Source organism: Phascolarctos cinereus, unplaced genomic scaffold (assembly GCF_003287225.1).
Source record: "Phascolarctos cinereus isolate Bilbo 61053 unplaced genomic scaffold, phaCin_HiC Scaffold_5;HRSCAF=322, whole genome shotgun sequence".
In the NCBI taxonomy this organism is placed as follows: Eukaryota; Metazoa; Chordata; class Mammalia; order Diprotodontia; family Phascolarctidae; genus Phascolarctos; species Phascolarctos cinereus.
The window spans coordinates 43,353,876-43,371,898 of record NW_027555958.1 but is presented as its reverse complement, the minus strand read 5'-3'; the positions used below and the strand labels follow the sequence as shown (position 1 = coordinate 43,371,898).

Here is an 18,023-nt window from a genome sequence, read left to right as displayed (position 1 = left end):
CCTGATCAAATATTTTCAAAGACTCATCATTGCTAGATAGATAATATGTGGATGGCAATGGGCTTAGAATCAGGAAGACGCAAGTTCAAATCTAGCCTCAGATACTTACTTGCTGTGTGACTGTGGGCAAGTCACTTAACCTCTGTTTGCCTGTTTCCTCAACTGTAAAATGGGAGTAATAATAGCACCTACCTCATGGGGTTGTTGTGAGGATCAAATGAGATAATATTTGTAAAGCACTTTGCATAGTGCCTGGTACTTAGGAAGCATTTATATAAATGTTAGTTATTATTATTGTTAAAATCCAAGCTCTTTGGCCTGGTATTCAAGGCCCTTCATGCCTAGGCCCCTTCCTGTCTTTCCATATTTATTTTTCACTCCTCCTCCCCTCTGCTCAACTTCAGCCAAGCTGGCCTACTATCTCTTCCCTAGATGCATCTTGTGATATCATGTCACCAAGCCTTTGGCCATGCTATTCATTAAGTTTGAAGTGCCTTCCCTTTCCATGGCTCTCATTAAAATCCAACTTATTCTTTGGGGCCCAACTGTTAATGGGTGAAACAAAGAAACCAAGTGATTGCATCAAGACACTGATTTATTGAGCAACGCATGTGGTTGCAGAAACAAATCAGGTCCAAGGCCCTTGGTAGCCAGAGACCCAGAACCTTGCTTTCTACACAGTTAATATACAGTTTGGAAGGAGTGAAAAACAGAATTATAAGGATTGAGACATCTGGTTTCTTATTGGTGGAGGGGATTGGGAGACACTGATTTGAGAGAGAGAGGGGTAGTTTTGTGACATTCCTTAACTAAAGTGACCTTTGGGGAGGGGAGTAATCTTGAAACTTCTCCAAAATCAGGTGACTTATAAGCAGCTGAAACTCAGCTTTATAAAATGGTGGATAAATGCAAAATGGAATCACCAATGTTATTTTTAATGTAACACACCCCAAATACCACTTTTTAAATGACTCCTTCCTTTTTTTTGTCCTCAACTAGTTGCAATTTCTTCCCCTATAACAAGTGGTACCTTTATGTAATGACCATGCCCAACAGTTGTTTGTGTGTTTGTCATAGCTCCCCACCACGTTATATGCTCCCTGAGGACAGGGACAGTGTCTGATTCATCTTTGTATCCCTCCAGGGGCCTAGTGTAGTCCCTTGCCTATGCTATTTGTTGAATGAATGGATGAATAGAGAGGTAAGCTTAAGACTCAGGGAGTTTGTCGCACAGCAAAGATGGGGGATAGCCAACAGTAGGGGCCTTCTCATCCATTCACTTTGCCACACAAATTAGTGACATCCCTGAAACTTTGAAGCTTGTCAAAGGAAGAGGCAAAGAAAAGGCGAAGGCCACTTGCACAACTTTCTTTTGTCTTTGGAGGTTGTCTTCCCTGTCCCCACAAACTGGCTCCTTGGCAGGAATGATCCCTGTTCCATTTATGTTCTCTTTTCCCAGAAGCCTGCTGAGGCCCAATGGGTGACATTTTGTCTGCAGAAAGCACTTTAATCTCCTTAGATGAAAGCTCCAGGGTGGGGTTTTATAGAGCTAGAGAGTCTGGGGTGCCAGAGAAAAGGAGGTTTAGGCCCAAGATTAAAATTGAGTGTAATTGTGGGCTCACTAAACCAGCTAGGATGAACAGGAAACAAAGCTGGGCCCTCGGGGGTTATCTTGGACCTCAGAGTGAGGAGGCATGTTTTAAAAGTAGAAATACCCAGAGGAGGGGCCCCACTGGGCATGTCTCCATCTGGGAGCCTTGTTCCCCCCCCCCCATTTATTAAGGGTCTATTGTGTGGAAAGCCCTGTGAGTTGCAAAGTTTAGGAAAGAGGTGGTTGTAATAAGCACTTATATAAAGGTTAGATAATAATAATCATCATCATTATTGTTGTTATTAAAACCCAAACTCTTCAGCTTCCATGCTTTGGCCCCTACCCAGTTCCCTACTTCTCCATATTTGTTTTTCACTCCTCCTCTCCTATGCTGAACCTCAGCTAAGCTGGTCGCCTGTCTCTTCCCTAAATGCATCTTCTTATTTCATGTTACCAAGACTTTGACCCTGCTGTTTCTTAAGTCTGAAGTGTCTTCCCTTTCTATATCTAGCTGTTAAAATCCAGCTCATTCCTGAGGGCCCAACCCAAATGCCACCTCCTTAGTGAATCCTTTCTTTTTTGCCCCCAACCATTTGCAATTTGTGGAGCTTATAATCTAATATAGAGCAATAAGTCAATCATTTACCGAGCACTGTGCCAGGCACTGTGCTAAGTAAGCACTGGAGAGATAAAGAAAAAGCAAAAACAGTCCTTGACCTCAAGAACCTTACATTCTAATGTACGTAAATAGGGACATACAAGTTACCTGCAGAATAGATGGAACCTCACGGCAGCTTGGGCAGTGGAGCAGGAAAGGTCCCCTTTACAAGGTGGTGTTTGAGCTGGGTCTTAAAGAAAGCCACAGATTTTAAGAGGCAGTGTGGGGAGGAAGGGGAGTATATCAGACCTGGGAGAGCGCCTGTGGAAAGCCATGGGGATGGAAGATGGAGCAATACGTATGAGAAACTGGAAGGAAGGCCACATTGGCTGCACCATGGAGTGCATGGAAGAGAGTAATGTGTAAGAGGAGTGGAAAGATAGGAAGGTGCTAGGTGTTATGAAAATCCTGAGAGGAAAGGGTGTCTAGGAAGAGAGCATGGTCAGCTGTGTTAAATGCTGTAGAGAGGTCAAGGAGGATGAGGACTGAGGACATTAGATAACTTTGGAAAGAAAAAAAGCATATATATATATATATATATATATTGTATATATATATATATATTGTATATATACACATACACACACATATATATATACATTTTTAAATTGATAACTTTTTTTTATATCACCAAAATTTCTCTCAATACCCCTTCCTCCACCCCCCCCCCCACTTCCGGAGTCATTGCCTATAGCAAATAATATTTATAGAGGAAAAAAAAAAGAAAAATCAGCAAAAATGATCAATACATTGAAAACATCTGAAAATATATGCTACATTTTACATTCTCAGCCCCTTAACTCTGCAAAGGAGTATATTTCAGGGTGTCTCCTCCTTTCTCTTCTTTGGAGTCATACTTGTAATTTTGTAACATTTCCTTTTGATTGTTTTATGGTTGTTTTGTTCTGGTTACACAGTCCCAGTCATGGGTATTCTGATAAATGTTTAACAACTATCCCTCTTGGGAAAAAGTATGCAGGACACACTCTTAAGTTTAATCTGTATTATTGTAATTTCCCCCAACACTTTTGTTAGTCTGGACAATCAACAAATAATCTAGCAAGCAGTGACTTGCAGAGTCCACTTCTGAGGGCTCTGTGCTCACACTGAAAACATAATAATGGGTCTTGCTGGCAGTTCGTCGGCTCCAACACACCCTGGTCCTGGTCATTGTGTATATTGTTTTCTTGATTCCTCCTTCTTCACTTTGCATCAGATTGCATTAATTTTTTCATGCTTCTCTAAATGCATCATACATATTCATTTCTTACAGCACAGTAATATTCCATTACAGCTGTGTAGCACAATTTGTTTAGCATTTCCTCAATTGATGGATATCTGTTTTGCTTCCAAGTTTTTGCTATTACAAAAAGTGCTGCTACAGATATTTTGGTTTATATGGGAATGTTTAAAGAGAGTCATCTTAACTGAATGATGAGGTTGGAAACCAGATACTGAGGGTTTATAAGAGAGTGAGAGGTGAGGAAGTGAGTGGAATCACTCAATGTAGACAGCTTTTTCAAGGAGTTTAATTGAGGAAAGAAATAGAGGCACAGAACCATCACTAGCAAGGATGAGAAGATCTTAAATGCAGTAAAGACATTAGACAAGTATAAGACAAAATGCTTTGTGAAACCCAGTGGAGGAAGGCAGTGTATCCTCTATGTCCTACTTCTCAGCTCTCTGAATCTTACCACAGAGGCAGAGATGGAGTTGGCTGTGAGGAAGCCAAACACATGAGATGGGAAAGGGATGGGGCCAGTACTGTTCTCTTCATGTCAAAACTGGCTGTGTCATTGACTGTAGAAAGAGGTTATTTTGCATATTCTTTCAAAACTATCATTTATATTGATAGCTATTATTTTTCTAGCACCTTTATTTCCAACTATATCTCTTCTCCCTTCCCTATCCAGTGAGACATTCCTTGTAACAAGTTGCAAAAAAAAAAAAAAGAAAGAGAAAAAAGCAATTCACCAGCCACGGCTAAGTGTATGTTTTACATGGTTTTATGCCTGTCATTTGACTACAGGGTGTTTCTGTCAATATCCAGGTATCCAGATCTCTCTGACCCCTGATTCTTTCCCTCAATACGTACGCTTCCTGCTCCTTTTATCCTTACAACTTTTGTTACAAAGCCAGGGCCATTGGTTGGGAAAATTGGCCTGTAGGACTGCTGCGTCCAATGGAGATATTTCAGGCCTGAGGAGAGACAGAGGAAAGAGAACCTGAAGGCAAGTCCAGGGTCATATCCTGGCTCTGCTGTTTATTATCTGTGTGACAGTGGGCAAGTCCCTTTTCTTCTCTGTGCCTCAGTTTCCCTATTTGTGAAGTGAGAAGATTGGATTGGCTAATCTCTGTGGTGCTTTCACTGCCCAGGTAAGACCCAGGACTGATCCCTAAGCAAGGTAAAAACAATATAACTCAGTCAGCGTACTCTGGCTAGGAAGGGAAGGGTTCAGTTTGAAAGCCTACAGAAGCATGATAATCAAGTTAATTACCTTCTAATAATACCTTAGCTTGTTTCTCAGAAACTCCAGAGCCTCCCTGATTCACTTATTTTCTTTACTAGAGGCAAAAATAAGATTGTAGAAATGTTCCCCTAGGTTACAGAGGGGGAGACAGAGAAACAGAGAGACAGTCAGAGAGAGAGAACTTTGGCATTTATTCTATCCTTCTCCTCCCAAATCTTTGATTTTTTGTGAAGAGTCAAAAAGTATCCCCAGTATTACCTTGAACCCAGAGTTGTTTTTTTTGTTTTTGATGTTTTTTGTTTGTTTGTTTGTTTTTTGTTTTTGTTTTTTGCCATAAACATTGTCTGACCCAGCAGCAAATCCTTTTGGAATCAGTAGCTTGAAGTCTGTTTTCAAGGAACCAGACAGGATACTTGGGAGGGCTGATGGCCTAGAGGAGGGGATGGAGTTTCTGGGAGAGCTCTTAAGAGAGGGCAGACCAGGGACTTCAGTTAGAAGGCCTGGATGGTTATATAACTCCTGTTTGCCCGCCGTTTGCCTTGTCACTCTGCTTGCGTGACAGGTGAGTTGTTTACTTGTGTGCGTGTGAGGGGTGATCCCAGTGGATCAACCCATGCAGAACCATTGCCAGAACCAGGAGGCTGGGAGCCTTCACGCCTCTCTCTCCCCACTAAAGGGGCCTAACCTGTGGGTCAGGTTTAGTCTTGGAGGTGAGAGGGGTCGGAGTCCCAGGGAGAATTACTTAGAGCTTGTATTTGCCTCTGGTCTAGGGACTTTCTCTAAGGTAGGGCAGTAGAAAGCTATTCAGTAAACACTGTAAATCAGGTAGAATTAGTTTCTCCCACACAAAAGGAATGCGTAACCCAGGACACACATGAGCACCTGCTACATAACTTATAACTGCCAGTTTACCCTCCTGGAAGGATGACACTTAAAATATCAAACCAGGAAACATTTTTCAGGTCCCTTCAGCTCTTCACTGTTCAGACAATCCCTTCAGGGCCATATTTTCTGGCAGGCCAGGGACTGGGCCCATCTTCCTCAAAAAGCGCTGGAGATCCAGCTCTAAAGAGCATTGGGCATTGATGGAGAGTCAAACTTACAGACTCACAAGGCTGAAGCAATGTTTTGCTCTGCTCCCTGGCCATCTGCTTGCCCAGTCCAGGAATTGTTCCCAGAGGACTTAACCCTTTCAGCTCCAGAGTTCCTACCCTGGAGTTCCTTCCACTGATCTAACTGATGAGTACTTCACCTGGCCCACTGTTTAGGTGGGGCCCAGCCATGCCTCCTTTATTCCCTGGACATCTGCTTACCTACCTCCCGGCTGCCGAATTGAATAGTCCATGGTGTAAAAAATGGAGGTGGCCGAAGGAAAAAGGAAGGGAACAAATATTTTTTTTAGGCTGAGTGCTTTACAAACGCCTCATTTGATTAAGTTGGTTTTGCTTTTTTCTCACTTCCCCGCAGACTTCAAGATTGCAAATTCATCCTTGGAAAGCGGGAGCAATTTCCTCCTCCTCCTCCTCCTGTCCCAGAGCACACATGGAAGCAGGGGGCAAAAGCACAAGGACGCTTTCTGAGCACTGTGCTGACCTTCTCTGTAGGGGAGGGGAGAGTCTTGAATTCCCTAGGTAATGTGATCCCAGCATCTAACGGAGAAGGGAGGTTTTCTGTGTAGCGCCAGCTTTGGGAAATGCTTCATAGGTAGCAACTATCAGTTGAGAGTTCACATGTTAGGGTCCCAACCACTTAGAAGGATATAATTTCCTCAACAGCATAAATACAAAATCATCTGTTTGGCATTCAAAGTCTTTCACAACCTCCGTTGCCCCCCTCCCCCCCAACACCCTTCCAGTCTTTTTATACCACCAGCTCTTTGATCCAGGGAGTCTTTGCCTGTCCCCTACAAGAGCCATCTCTTGGTTCTGGGCATTCTCTCTGGTTGTACCCCATGCTTGGAATGCTTTCCCTCTCCTTCTCTGCCTCCTGGCTTCCATCAAGTCTCAACGAAAATCCTACCTTTTATAGGAGGCCCTCTTAATTCCAGTGCCTTCCCTCGGTAGATTATTTCCTTTCTATCTCTTACATAGCTTGTTTGTACCGATTTGTCCTCTTGTCTTCCCCATTCGAATGTGAGCTCCTCCAGGGCAGGGACTGTCTTTTGCCTTTCTTTGTATCCCCAGAGCTTAGCACAATGCCTGGCACGTAGCAGATGGTTAATGAATGCTCATTGACTAACTGACTCACTGACTCACGGAGGGCCAAGAGACCTGAACTTCGCCAAATCCCTCTGCTGTTTCCATGATTCCCATGTAGCTCAGGTTTGGGGTTAGGAGAGTACTTGTTCCACAGTTCCCAAAGTGTTTGCTTTTTGGAGGGAGTCCAACAGGCTGTTTTTGATGTCTCTGACTCTGTCATGGGCTCCTATAAACCCTTATATATTTCTTGGAGGAGGGGAGTGAAATAAAGATTGTGGCACACTTGATATGCAGTGAGTATATTGTGTGGGAATTGAGGACCCTGTCACCCACATTTGGGGAAACCTAGATAGGAGCTACACAATGAATTTATTTAGAGGTTTTCCTGGGGTCCTCCAAATGGGAGCATAATGAACCAAAAGAGAGAAAATGGTGCTCTTAGACTGACCCAACCAGGGTCGGAACTGGTTTGTTTGAGGCGGGTTATTTGAGGGGCACTAAGAAGAAGGCCACCTACATCTTAACATGCTTAGGGATTCACCCGCGGTAGCTAAAGGCAGATGTGCTTTGGTGCCTCACGTGGCACTAGATAGATTGAGTTTATCCCCATCAGGAAAGATCAAGTTGCTCTTCATCCTTTCAGCTGTGAGTGGTCCGGTTTCTGTGCCAGGGGCCCACAGATAGCTCTCCTAAGCCAGTTTCCCAAAGCTACCACAGAGGTCAGAGAGGTCAGAGTTCCATGAGTCACCGTAACTAAAGAATTCACCATTTGCTGGCCACTCTTCTGATGATAAACCCTTCCGTGCTTAGCTAAGTTTATCCTTGGACAGAAGACACAATAGTCAGATCCTTGCCTGCTTGGTAGGACCTGTTAGAGCTTGTGCACTGCTAGGAGAACCTTTGAGAATCGAGGGGGATTTCTATGCTGCAATGGAGTGTTGGGTTGAGTGCATGATAAAGTCAAGAAAAGCAGTTGGAGCTACTCATAATAAAACATACATAAGATACTAAAAATTATGCTTGAGGTAACACAATTTTAAAGGTGCTTGGGATTTGATTTTTTTTTTGTGAGGCAATTGGGGTTAAGTGACTTGCCCAGGGTCACACAGCTAGTGAGTGTTATGTGTCTGAGGCATTCAAACTCTACTGCAGGGAGTGCAACCCCATGGGCTGGCCCCATTGTTCAGATGCAAAATGTACACTTGCCAAAAAGACTGTTTCATGGAGAATTCACACAGGGTAGGTGCTCACGTGGTGGTCAGAAGAAGCAATACAAGGGCACTCTCGAGGTCTCTCTTAAGACTTTGGAATTGATTGTGTGAAATGGGGGACACTGGCACAGGACCGCTCATCATGGTGTGCCCTCTCCAGAGAAGGTGTTTTGCCCTATGAGCAAAGCAGAATTGAAATAGCTCAAAAGAAGCACAAGATGTGCAGACTTAGAGAATCCACCCCAAATGTGCACGTAGGTTATTTGTGCCCAGCCTGTGGCAGAGCCTTTCGAGCTCTCGTGTTGGTCTGATCAGCCACAGTCAGACACACTGTGCTTTGACTCTAACACGGTGATGTTATTTTGGTCCTCTTCCAGAACAAAGGACAACAGCCAACCACGCTTGTTCACTTTTGACAGCAAGAAAATTGTTTAATTCAACTGAACAAAACAAAGCTTTAAAGGCTCTCCTCCAATGGCATATTCCCTTACATGCATATGCTGAGATTCCTTTGTAGGTGCAACTACACAGGCAATGGGGCGAGGATCCTCTGGCCATCAGCATCAAGCAAGGCGTAAAACAGGAGATCTCTGTCTGCCGAAGGTGTTCACCACCGTCCTGGTGGATGTATTGTGCAGAGTACGAAGTGTGGGATCATTTTTCTTACTTGTAAAGTGGGGGTAATAATGCAAGTACTTCATACTGCTCTGCAAACTTAAAACAGTAGAGAAGCTCGTTATTATGCCCAAAGTTCATTCCCCAGGTTATTGTCTGATATGGGTAGATCAGAAGGTTACTATGGCTCTCTCTAGCTTACCTCATATTGCATGTATGCATGCACACACACTTTTGTTGTTCAGTCATTTTCAGTGGTGTCCGGCTCTTCATGACCCCATTTGCGGTTTTCTTAGCTTAGATGCTGGAGTGGCTTGCCATTTCTTTCTCCAGCTCATTTGACAGATGAGGAAACTGAGGCAAACAGGGTTAAATGACTAGCCACAGCTAGTAAGTGTCTGAAGCCAGATTTGAACTCATAAAGATGAGTCTTCCTGATTCCAAGCCCAGTCCTCTATCCACTGTGCCAGCTAGCTGCACCCTGCCACATACTGTGTCTATATCTATGTAACATACATGTGTATATATGTATATGCAATATGTAATATAAAAATATTTCTATTTACTCATCCGTATATGTGTGGGATTACCTCCCACCCCCTTGGCAGTATACTTCCAGGGATGTATACGTTGATAATGAGGTTGACACATGCATTGCCAGAGCTAGCTCAGTGTTTGGGAGGCTCTCAAGGAAAGTGTGAGACAGAAGAGGTCAAGGACTTTTTTCCCCTCCTGTATCCTTGGTGCCTAGCAGAGTGCTTAGCACATGGTAGGTGCTTAATAAATGCCTGTTGAAGAAGGTTTAGATGATGAGGTTCTTCTCCCTATACTTTTATTTGTGGAATGTTTTGTGCTGACTGCATTAAGCCCCAGAATCTCAATGGCTCGTGGCCGTTCGAAAGAGATTGGCCTAATCATCCATGTAGAAAAAGCTCAGTGGGTGAAGAACATAGAGTCCCTTGATTATAACATACAATGGGATGGAGTTAGCCTACCAGTACATAGTTGCAGATGGGCAATGGATTGGGCTTAGATTCAAAGAGGGGGAAGAGAGCTGACTTAATTACTTGTGGGAAACCACACTCAGCACTTTCAATAACCCCAAGCTTCTAACCTTTCTGCAAAAGCTGATCTAATTTATAACACCACTGATCTTGTGGTGATGCTATATGGCTACAGACTGTGGAAGAACACAATTTCAGGAGAATCCAAATTGTAGATGACTCAAAAGACAATGGATAGATAAGTGAATAATGGATCAAAGCAGACTATGGCATAATGCCGAGAATGGTTTGCATGCAAGAAATGGCAGAAAAAGTCTTCAAGGACATGAGGAACATTAACCATGTATGACTAGAAAAAAGTCTGGGCTACTCACTGAGAACGAGGCATAACAGATGGACCGTCCTCTGCTACACTAGTACCCCCAAAATGTGAAAGAGCCTCTAAAGCATTGGGGAGATTCTCTGTGAAGGAACCTTTTGAGAACATGAACAAGACCCATGAGGTGAGAAGGCAAGGATGGGCTATGGGGAAGCCTTATACCTTTGGGACCAAGGAGCCATCAAAGTATCCCTTAGAGGGATACCTTATAAAGTCATCAACATTTTAGTATAAATTCATTTTTAAATCAATCTGCATTCTTTCTTGTTTTTGTTTTTGTTTTTTGGCTGGGCAATGGGGTTAAGTGACTTGCCCAGGGTCACACAGCTAGTAAGTGTTATGTGTCTGAGGCCGGATTTGAACTCAGGTCCTCCTGAATCCAGGGCCGGTGCCCTATCCACTGCGCCACCTACCTGCCCCATCTGCATTCTTTCTTGAAGGAAAAGATGACAACAGGAGATGCCTGGGAACCCTGGGAGAAGGAGGAGATAAGTGAGGTAGATGCTGAACTGGGGAAATTGAGGACCCTAACAAGGGAACTTCAAAGAAAATTTTGTCCTAATTTACTGTTTTGTCAAGGATCAGCTATGAACCCTTGACTGGAAGGAGGGAAAAAAGAGATTGAAGTGGGGTTCTTTCATTTTTTTTTGTCATTCTCTGTCTCTTATTTTGTCTCTGGGGGTAGGAAAGCTATAAGGAAAGGGGGTGGAGTGGTGGGGTTGAAAAAATAACTGTGCTATCAACAGTCATTCCTCTTTGGTCTAGAATAGGCCCCAGTGGCTTGTGGGGCACCTCTTTTTTTGGTTTTCAGGGAATTACACCTGTTCGCTCTCCCCCGCCCAACTTGGAAAATTCCTAATTCTTCATCCAGTTAGAAATCAGATTACATAATGTTGTATTGTTTCCTTTTAATTAGTTGGCCTTCCTTGATTGTTTTTAGTTTGTAAAAGTCTGTCTCCCCCTGTATTCGGGGTCCAGGCCTAAGCTGAGGAGGTCTGGTCCAGGTTTTTTGGGCAATTACCATGCATTGCTTAATAAATTGATATATTTGGAAGATCAAAACTTTGTTTCCTCAGTCATTGCATCTTTCACCGCCATACTTGGGACACAGGGATCCCAATGCCTTTTGTTCTACCCTGGCTTTTTCAGGTCTGGCTCCAGAGGAGCAGAGTAAAAATCATAAAGTAGCTTTTATAGCATCATCCCTGGCTTTTCAGAAGACCATTTGGCTTGAATCCCATTCTATAGAAGCCCCAGGGAGAAAAGATTATATCATCCTCAGTAAATGGCCCCTGTTATCCCATCAAAGCTCCTAGTAAAACTTCTGCTTTGGGTTGGGGAAGAATCTTTGGGTCCCAAGGCCCCATCCCTGTGTCATCATTCTAAACTCAGTCTGAAACCAGTCTTCTCACTGCTCAGGAGGCTCAGAGGCTCTCCTTGGTCCCAAGACAGATGATTCTTACTCCATGTCCCAAAAGACCCAAAGTATTTGGGTGATTTGCCTTCTGGTACTCTTGGTATTAAGAGCAGAGTGGGGTCAACTTCCCAGACATCCCAATTCCTAGTTCTCTCCTCTATGACATTAAATGAAATGTCCTTTCCTAAGATCTTCCCAAAGACCACATCTAGATGAAGGAAACATTTAGAACTGCCATATGTAAATTAATGCTTGGATGAATTAAAAGACATTTATTGAACACCTTGTTCCATGTCAGCACCGTGTTAGATGCTCAGCACACAATACAAAAGTGAGCCTGCCTATGTCCTCAAAGAATATGCGCTCTACTAGGACAAGACATATATGCAGGGAAGAGATGGCCACAGAAAATTGAATTGAATATCGTTGGACTACTGAAATCTAGTACTTGCCCAAACTTAGTGAAAGGGCTCTCCAAAAGCTACGTTTCAAAAAATTTTCAAGCTACCCTTTTGTTGATTCTGGTAGACCAACAAGGATATGGCAAGTTATAGGGAGTAAGGAATTCATAAAGGAAAGTTACTTATGGTATTTTTCATATATGGTTATTTGGAACATCTCTTTATGATATTTGGGGTTTGCAGTTCCATAGGTGGGGCAGACAACTCCCTGACACTCCCTGTTAATTTGGTTTTATGGTAGTTTGTAGCTATAATGTAACAGTTGAAAAAGGAATGGTGGATCTTTCAGAGGGACGAGGAAACAAGGGGGAGCTGCTCTTTTTGTACTTAATTCTGACCAACGAGGAAGAACTGGTCAGTGATGTGGAAGTGACAAGATCCCTGGGCGAGGGGCCCAAGTCATCTTGGGGTTTGTAATACAGAAGTAATAATAATGATAATAATAATAATAATAATAATAATTATATAATGCTTTTAAGTTTGCTGAGTACTTTAGATACATTACTTCATTTGAGCCTTACATCCACCTGTGAGATAGATACTACCACTATTGTTATGCCCAGTTTAACTGACGTCCCCAGCAGTGTGGTGTGTATGATCCCTCTTGCTTCCTAAGCTAGACTGCTCATCTCAACCTGCACTTGATGCTAAGAGAGTCTAGGGGTTCCTAAGGAAGTATCATCCCCACTCTGCTCAACTCAAATGTCTCTCTCTAAGGATCCTAGGGGTTACTCTGATATATATGTGTGTGTGTGTGTGTGTGTGTGTGTGTGTGTGTGTGTACTCCTATTCACCACTGGTGTGCCTCTCATTTATACTCTTAACTATAAAACATTTACTAAACAGTAAGACAAAAGCAAAAATAATCATGACAGTTTCTCATCCAAAGGCAAAGACAACAATAACCAAAACATTAGAGTCCACTCATGTAAAGAATTACATCTTTATTTTCACCAACTTCTAAGTGAAATCTAACATTTTGTTTAATTAAATTCAATGTCATGAATGTAGGCAGCATGTCACAGCACTACTAGACTTTACCAGGCTGCCAAGGGAGTTTGTGACACAAAAAATATGTCTGTTTGCCATAAGTAAATTTCCTTTGTGAATTCTGTAAGACCTACAACCTGCCATGCTAGTGACAATTCCATGTCCTTATTGGTCTTCTGGCGGCAACAAAAAGGGTAGCTTGAAAAGTTTTTTGAAATTTATCTTCTAGACTGCCCTTTCACTAAGTTTGAGCAAATAGTAGATTTCAGTGATCCAACAGTATTTAATTCAATATCCTGTGGACACCTCTCCTTCCATAGAAAGTCTTATCCTAGTAGAATGTATACTCCTTGAGGACACAGGCAGTTTCATTTTTGTATTGTGTGCTGAGCACCTAACACAGTGCTGACACAGAAGAAGGTGCTTGATAAATATCTTTAATTCATTCAAGCATTGATTCACATATGGCAGTTCTAAATGTTTCCTGCATCTTTGGGAAAATGTCTAGAGGCTGTTAAGAAGCCAATAGCCATAACTGTTAAGTAGACAGAGAAGAAACAATAGGAAGGAGAGTAAGCTGAGTGCTGAAGGGAGTCACAGCAAGCTGGGAACAGAAGACAGACTTCCACCATAGACAGCTGACCTTTCAGCAACTAAGTGGGAGCTTGATGTTTAGAAGAGAGGCCTTGCTTTACTGACTGGCTGGAGAAAGACTGAAGCAGCTGCTGGAAACTCATTGAACACGATTGCTGTGTGAAGAGTTGCTGAGTTTATTCCTTTCTGGCAGCATCTAAAGCCTGAAAGAGGGGTGCCGGCCTCAGGGGTGCCTGTTATTCTCTACTGCCCTTCTGGTTTGTGAAACCAGAGAAGCAACAGAGAGAGAAAGACAGGCTTTGCATCTTTTTTTCTCTGACCTACGCTCTGCTACAAGAAGAAACTTGGAGCTGATTAGACAAAGCAGAATCCTTTGGTATTTGCATATCTGAGGAGTTTGGAAGTTCTTTGGCTTAAGGGAACTGTTTGTCACTAAACGAGTGTAACACTTTTCCTCAGTACCCTTTTCAGGGTGCCTGTGAGTGAAAAGAGCTTTTGTAAGTGGGAAGCACGCTAGTAGGGGCTTAGGAGTTACAGCGGTAAGTAGTAGGAATGTATTTCCCTCTTAATCCCCCCCCCAACCCCCCGCACACATGCCAGGGTTACTTCTAGTACTCTGAGAGAAAATTTTGAGGTACCTAGGTGGTACAATGGCTTACAGTCAGGAAGACCTCAGTTCAAATCCAGCCCGAGATATTTACTGTATACAGATAAAATGGGATAATATTTGTAAAGTGCTGAGCACAGTGTCTGGCACACATTATATGTTTAATAAATGCTTGTTTCCCTTCTCTGTGTGACCTTAGCCAAACAGTCAACCAGTCAATAAACATTTATTAAGTGTGTACTATGTGTTAGGCACTATGTTAAGCACTGAGGATACAATAAGGGGCAAAAGAGTCACAATCTAATAAGGGATACAACAAACAAACAAATATGTACAAACAAGCCACATACAGAATAAATGGGAAATAATTAAGAGACAGACGGTACTAGAATTAAGAGGGATTGAGGAAGGCTTCTTGTAGAAGATAGAATTTGAGCTGGTGCTTAAAGAAAGCCAGAGAAGCCAGTAGGTAGAAATAAGAAGGGAGAGAAAATGCCCAGAGGTGAAAGATGGAGTGTCTTGTTCATGGGACAGCCAGGAGGCCAGTGTTGCTGGATTGAAGAATATGTGGCAGGGAGTAAGTTGTAAGAAGATTGGAAAGGTAGGAGGGGGCAGGTTATGAAGGGTTTTGAATACCAAACAGAGCATTTTGTATTTGATCCTGGAGGCAACAGGAAGCCACTGGAGTTTATTAAGTAGGGAGTGACATGATTTAACTTGTACTTTAGGAAAATCACTTTGGTAATTGAGTGGAGGATTCATTGGAATGGGGAGAGACCAGAGGTGGGCAGATCCATAAGCAGGCTATTATAGTAATCCAGGTGTGAGGTGATGAGGGCCTCCACTAGAGTGGTGGCGGTGTTAGAGGAGAGAAGGGGGCATATTTGAGAGATGTTGCAAAGATGACATCAACAGGCTTTGACAACAGATTGGATATTGGGAGGTGAGAAATAGTAAAGAGTCTAGGATGATTCCTAGGTTGTGAGCCTAAGGGAATGTGAATATGGTGTTGCCCTCTACAGTAATATAAAAGGTGCACTTGTCTCTGGTCTGGATGCATATAGCTGCTGGTCTGAGGGGCCTCATCAGGTACCACCCTTCCTCTTTGTTAGCTGCTGCTGATACCTTCACCTCTGTCAACATCATTTTTTGCCACCACCATGGCACCCTGGCTCAGCTTGCATCTGTCCCCACCATTACAACTGCTCAGTCCCTGGAGGGAGGTTGGGGCAGAGAAAGGAATCTGTCCACTGCCCTAATGGGCTCAGTGCCCTCTGGCCTCTTGTAGTGTCTGCCAAGCCAGGCCCCAGCTTCTGATCCCAAATAGTCCGGTATTTCCCGGGCTACCCTGGCTCCTCACCTTTGCTCGACCTGCCGCTGTCTCCACTTCTGCCACTGCCCAGATCTTGGAGAGAAACGGGAAATGGGAGAGGAGTTGGCAGTCCTTCCTTGTGTCTCAGTGGCCCACTACATAGAACAATGTCTGCTAGAAACAGACAGTGCTGGTAGCAGGGAGGCCCTGGGGAGAAGATTTTCTTCCTGTATCCCTGCTGATCATCTTATGCCAAGGCTCAACTTTGGAGACCATTGCGCTGGTATATCAAAAGGTGAGGTTGCTCAGCCAGCCCTGAAGAGACGAGCCTAGTAGAGCAACATGGCCAGGAGGGCTGATGAGAATAGAGCTTGTGTGGTAAGAACAATGTGCACCATCAGAGCCCAGTAGACATTCCTAGCAGGGGATCCATAAACAGCCCAGGGATAGAAAAGTGATGACATCGCCAGAAGACATCAGGGGTCTGGCAGCATTGGTGGTGAGTTGCTGTCCTATATGTGTTATAAAGTGGGCCCGATTCAGATTATTCTGGTGGTTCGGGTTGTGGTGATTGAAGTGAAGGTAAACTGAGGAACAAAGTTCTGAGCACATTCAATTTATTGGTAAGGCTAGCATTTATCAGTAAAAAGAGTCTTTAGCTCCTCGGCAAGTCAAAAGACCCTAAATGAGGGCTGACAGATTATTTTTGTGGACAAAAGGAGGAGCATCAGAACCTAAAAGGCAGCATCATAGGTGAGAAAGACAATACAATTGGTTACAAAACCAGAAGCATCTTCGATGGGGGGGACAATATAATTGGCTGGAATTATGGAATGCAGAGCTAGCAACAATCCCTCTTTCCATCTTGTCAGTATGAAAACTCATTGGTGGTGTCCACCTGTATGGCTAGTTAGTGTCACAGCGATAATAGACCAGACTTTCTCAAAGAACTATTTGATCAAGAGACAAAGTTTCTGGGCAGCTCATCATCAGTTTATTAATTAGGCCCGCTAATAATCAATAATTGATGGTCAGTGGCTTCTTTTGGTAACAAAGACAAAAACACAGAGAGCCTGAAAGCCTTAACTATTTTTTGGAAAGGGAACACCCCTGACAAGTGGAAATCAACCTTGATTGGTGGACATTTAATGAAGTGGGCTGGAAGTCTTCTGCTCCTCCTGCTGAGAACATGGCTTGATCATGAGACTCAAGAGCCTCCAGCAATCTGGACAGGGGAATCCATCTCCATACAGACCACTCTGGTTGGTTTTCTCCTTCATAAGCTAGGTTACCCTAAACTTCAGTAGAGGGATATAAGCATAGGGGCTCATTTCCTTGGGGCAAAAACTCACCTAGATTAAATTCTGTTTACATTCTAAACAGAAGTAAGGTCTCCTAGTTGGGTGGGGTCTCATCCAAGATCAAGGAGGGGTCATCTTATCAATCAGCTTTTTTCTTCAGAGACTGGCTGACTGACCTGCAGGGGCTGGTCCTGAAATGAGGAAATAAGGGAGAAAAAGCCTTAATCCTAATTTCTAATTGGTTGTTAACATAATAACAAGATAATTTCTCTCATTCCCCTTTTTGATTCTTTTGAGATTTCCGGTCTCCTCAATGACTCCCTAACTGATATGACAAACACTTAATCGGGGGTTTTTAACTATAGGACTTAAAATGGTAAACAATGTGAGGGAAAGAAGAATGGAGATTGCCTGACACATTGACAGGAACCATTGGGAACAGTCCCCTTTGGAAAGCAGACCTTACAGAACAGAGGCACACATGCAAGAAGTTAAAAAATAAAAGGCTTATCCACTCCCATTGTCCATGTCATCAGTCCATCATATCTTAGGGCTTGGATGTCTCTTAGAATTGTCTGGTTTCTGAGAACATCTGCTAATGCAGTCCTTTGGAAATTTCTACTCTTAAGCATCCTGGAATGGGTGGTGTTTCAGAGTAACTTCTAGCAGATTTGCTTCTCTGGTTCAGGTCACTAGCAGAGATCCCCTTTTCTGTTAAAAATCTCTTATAAAGTAAGGGGCAGCTAGGTGGCACAGTGGATGGAGCTTTGGCCTTGGAGTCAAGAGGACCTGAGTTCAAATCTGGCTTCAGACACTTGACACTTAACTAGCTGTGTGACCTTGGGAAAGTCACTTAACCCTATTGTCTAGCCCCCCCACCAAAAAAAAAAAACTCTTACAAAATAGATCTTAATATAATTTGAATTTGTTTTGCCAATAACCAGGTCAGGTAGCTCAAACCTTATGGCTTCTGATGAGAATATCAAATTAAGGACCTTTTAGACCAGAGAATTTAATTTTTAGATGAGCAAATTGTTATGTTTGTATGTTTAAAAATTCAAATAACAACCAAAAAATTAGAAAATTCTGAACCTAGTTTCTATATTTGGCAAATATATTTATCAATCTTGTTATTATTATTATTTTTTAAAACAAAATTTTTACTCTAGCTATTATTTCATTATTTACTCTAGTTAATATTTTAAGCTGCTCTT

At 42.9% G+C, this 18,023-nt stretch overlaps 1 long non-coding RNA gene across 1 annotated transcript in view; it reads left to right on the top strand.

The window, feature by feature from the left end:
- LOC110220926 (uncharacterized) overlaps nt 1-18,023 on the top strand; it is a 75,028-nt gene that overhangs the window by 14,172 nt on the left and 42,833 nt on the right. The gene's annotated exons all lie outside the window — the stretch shown is intronic.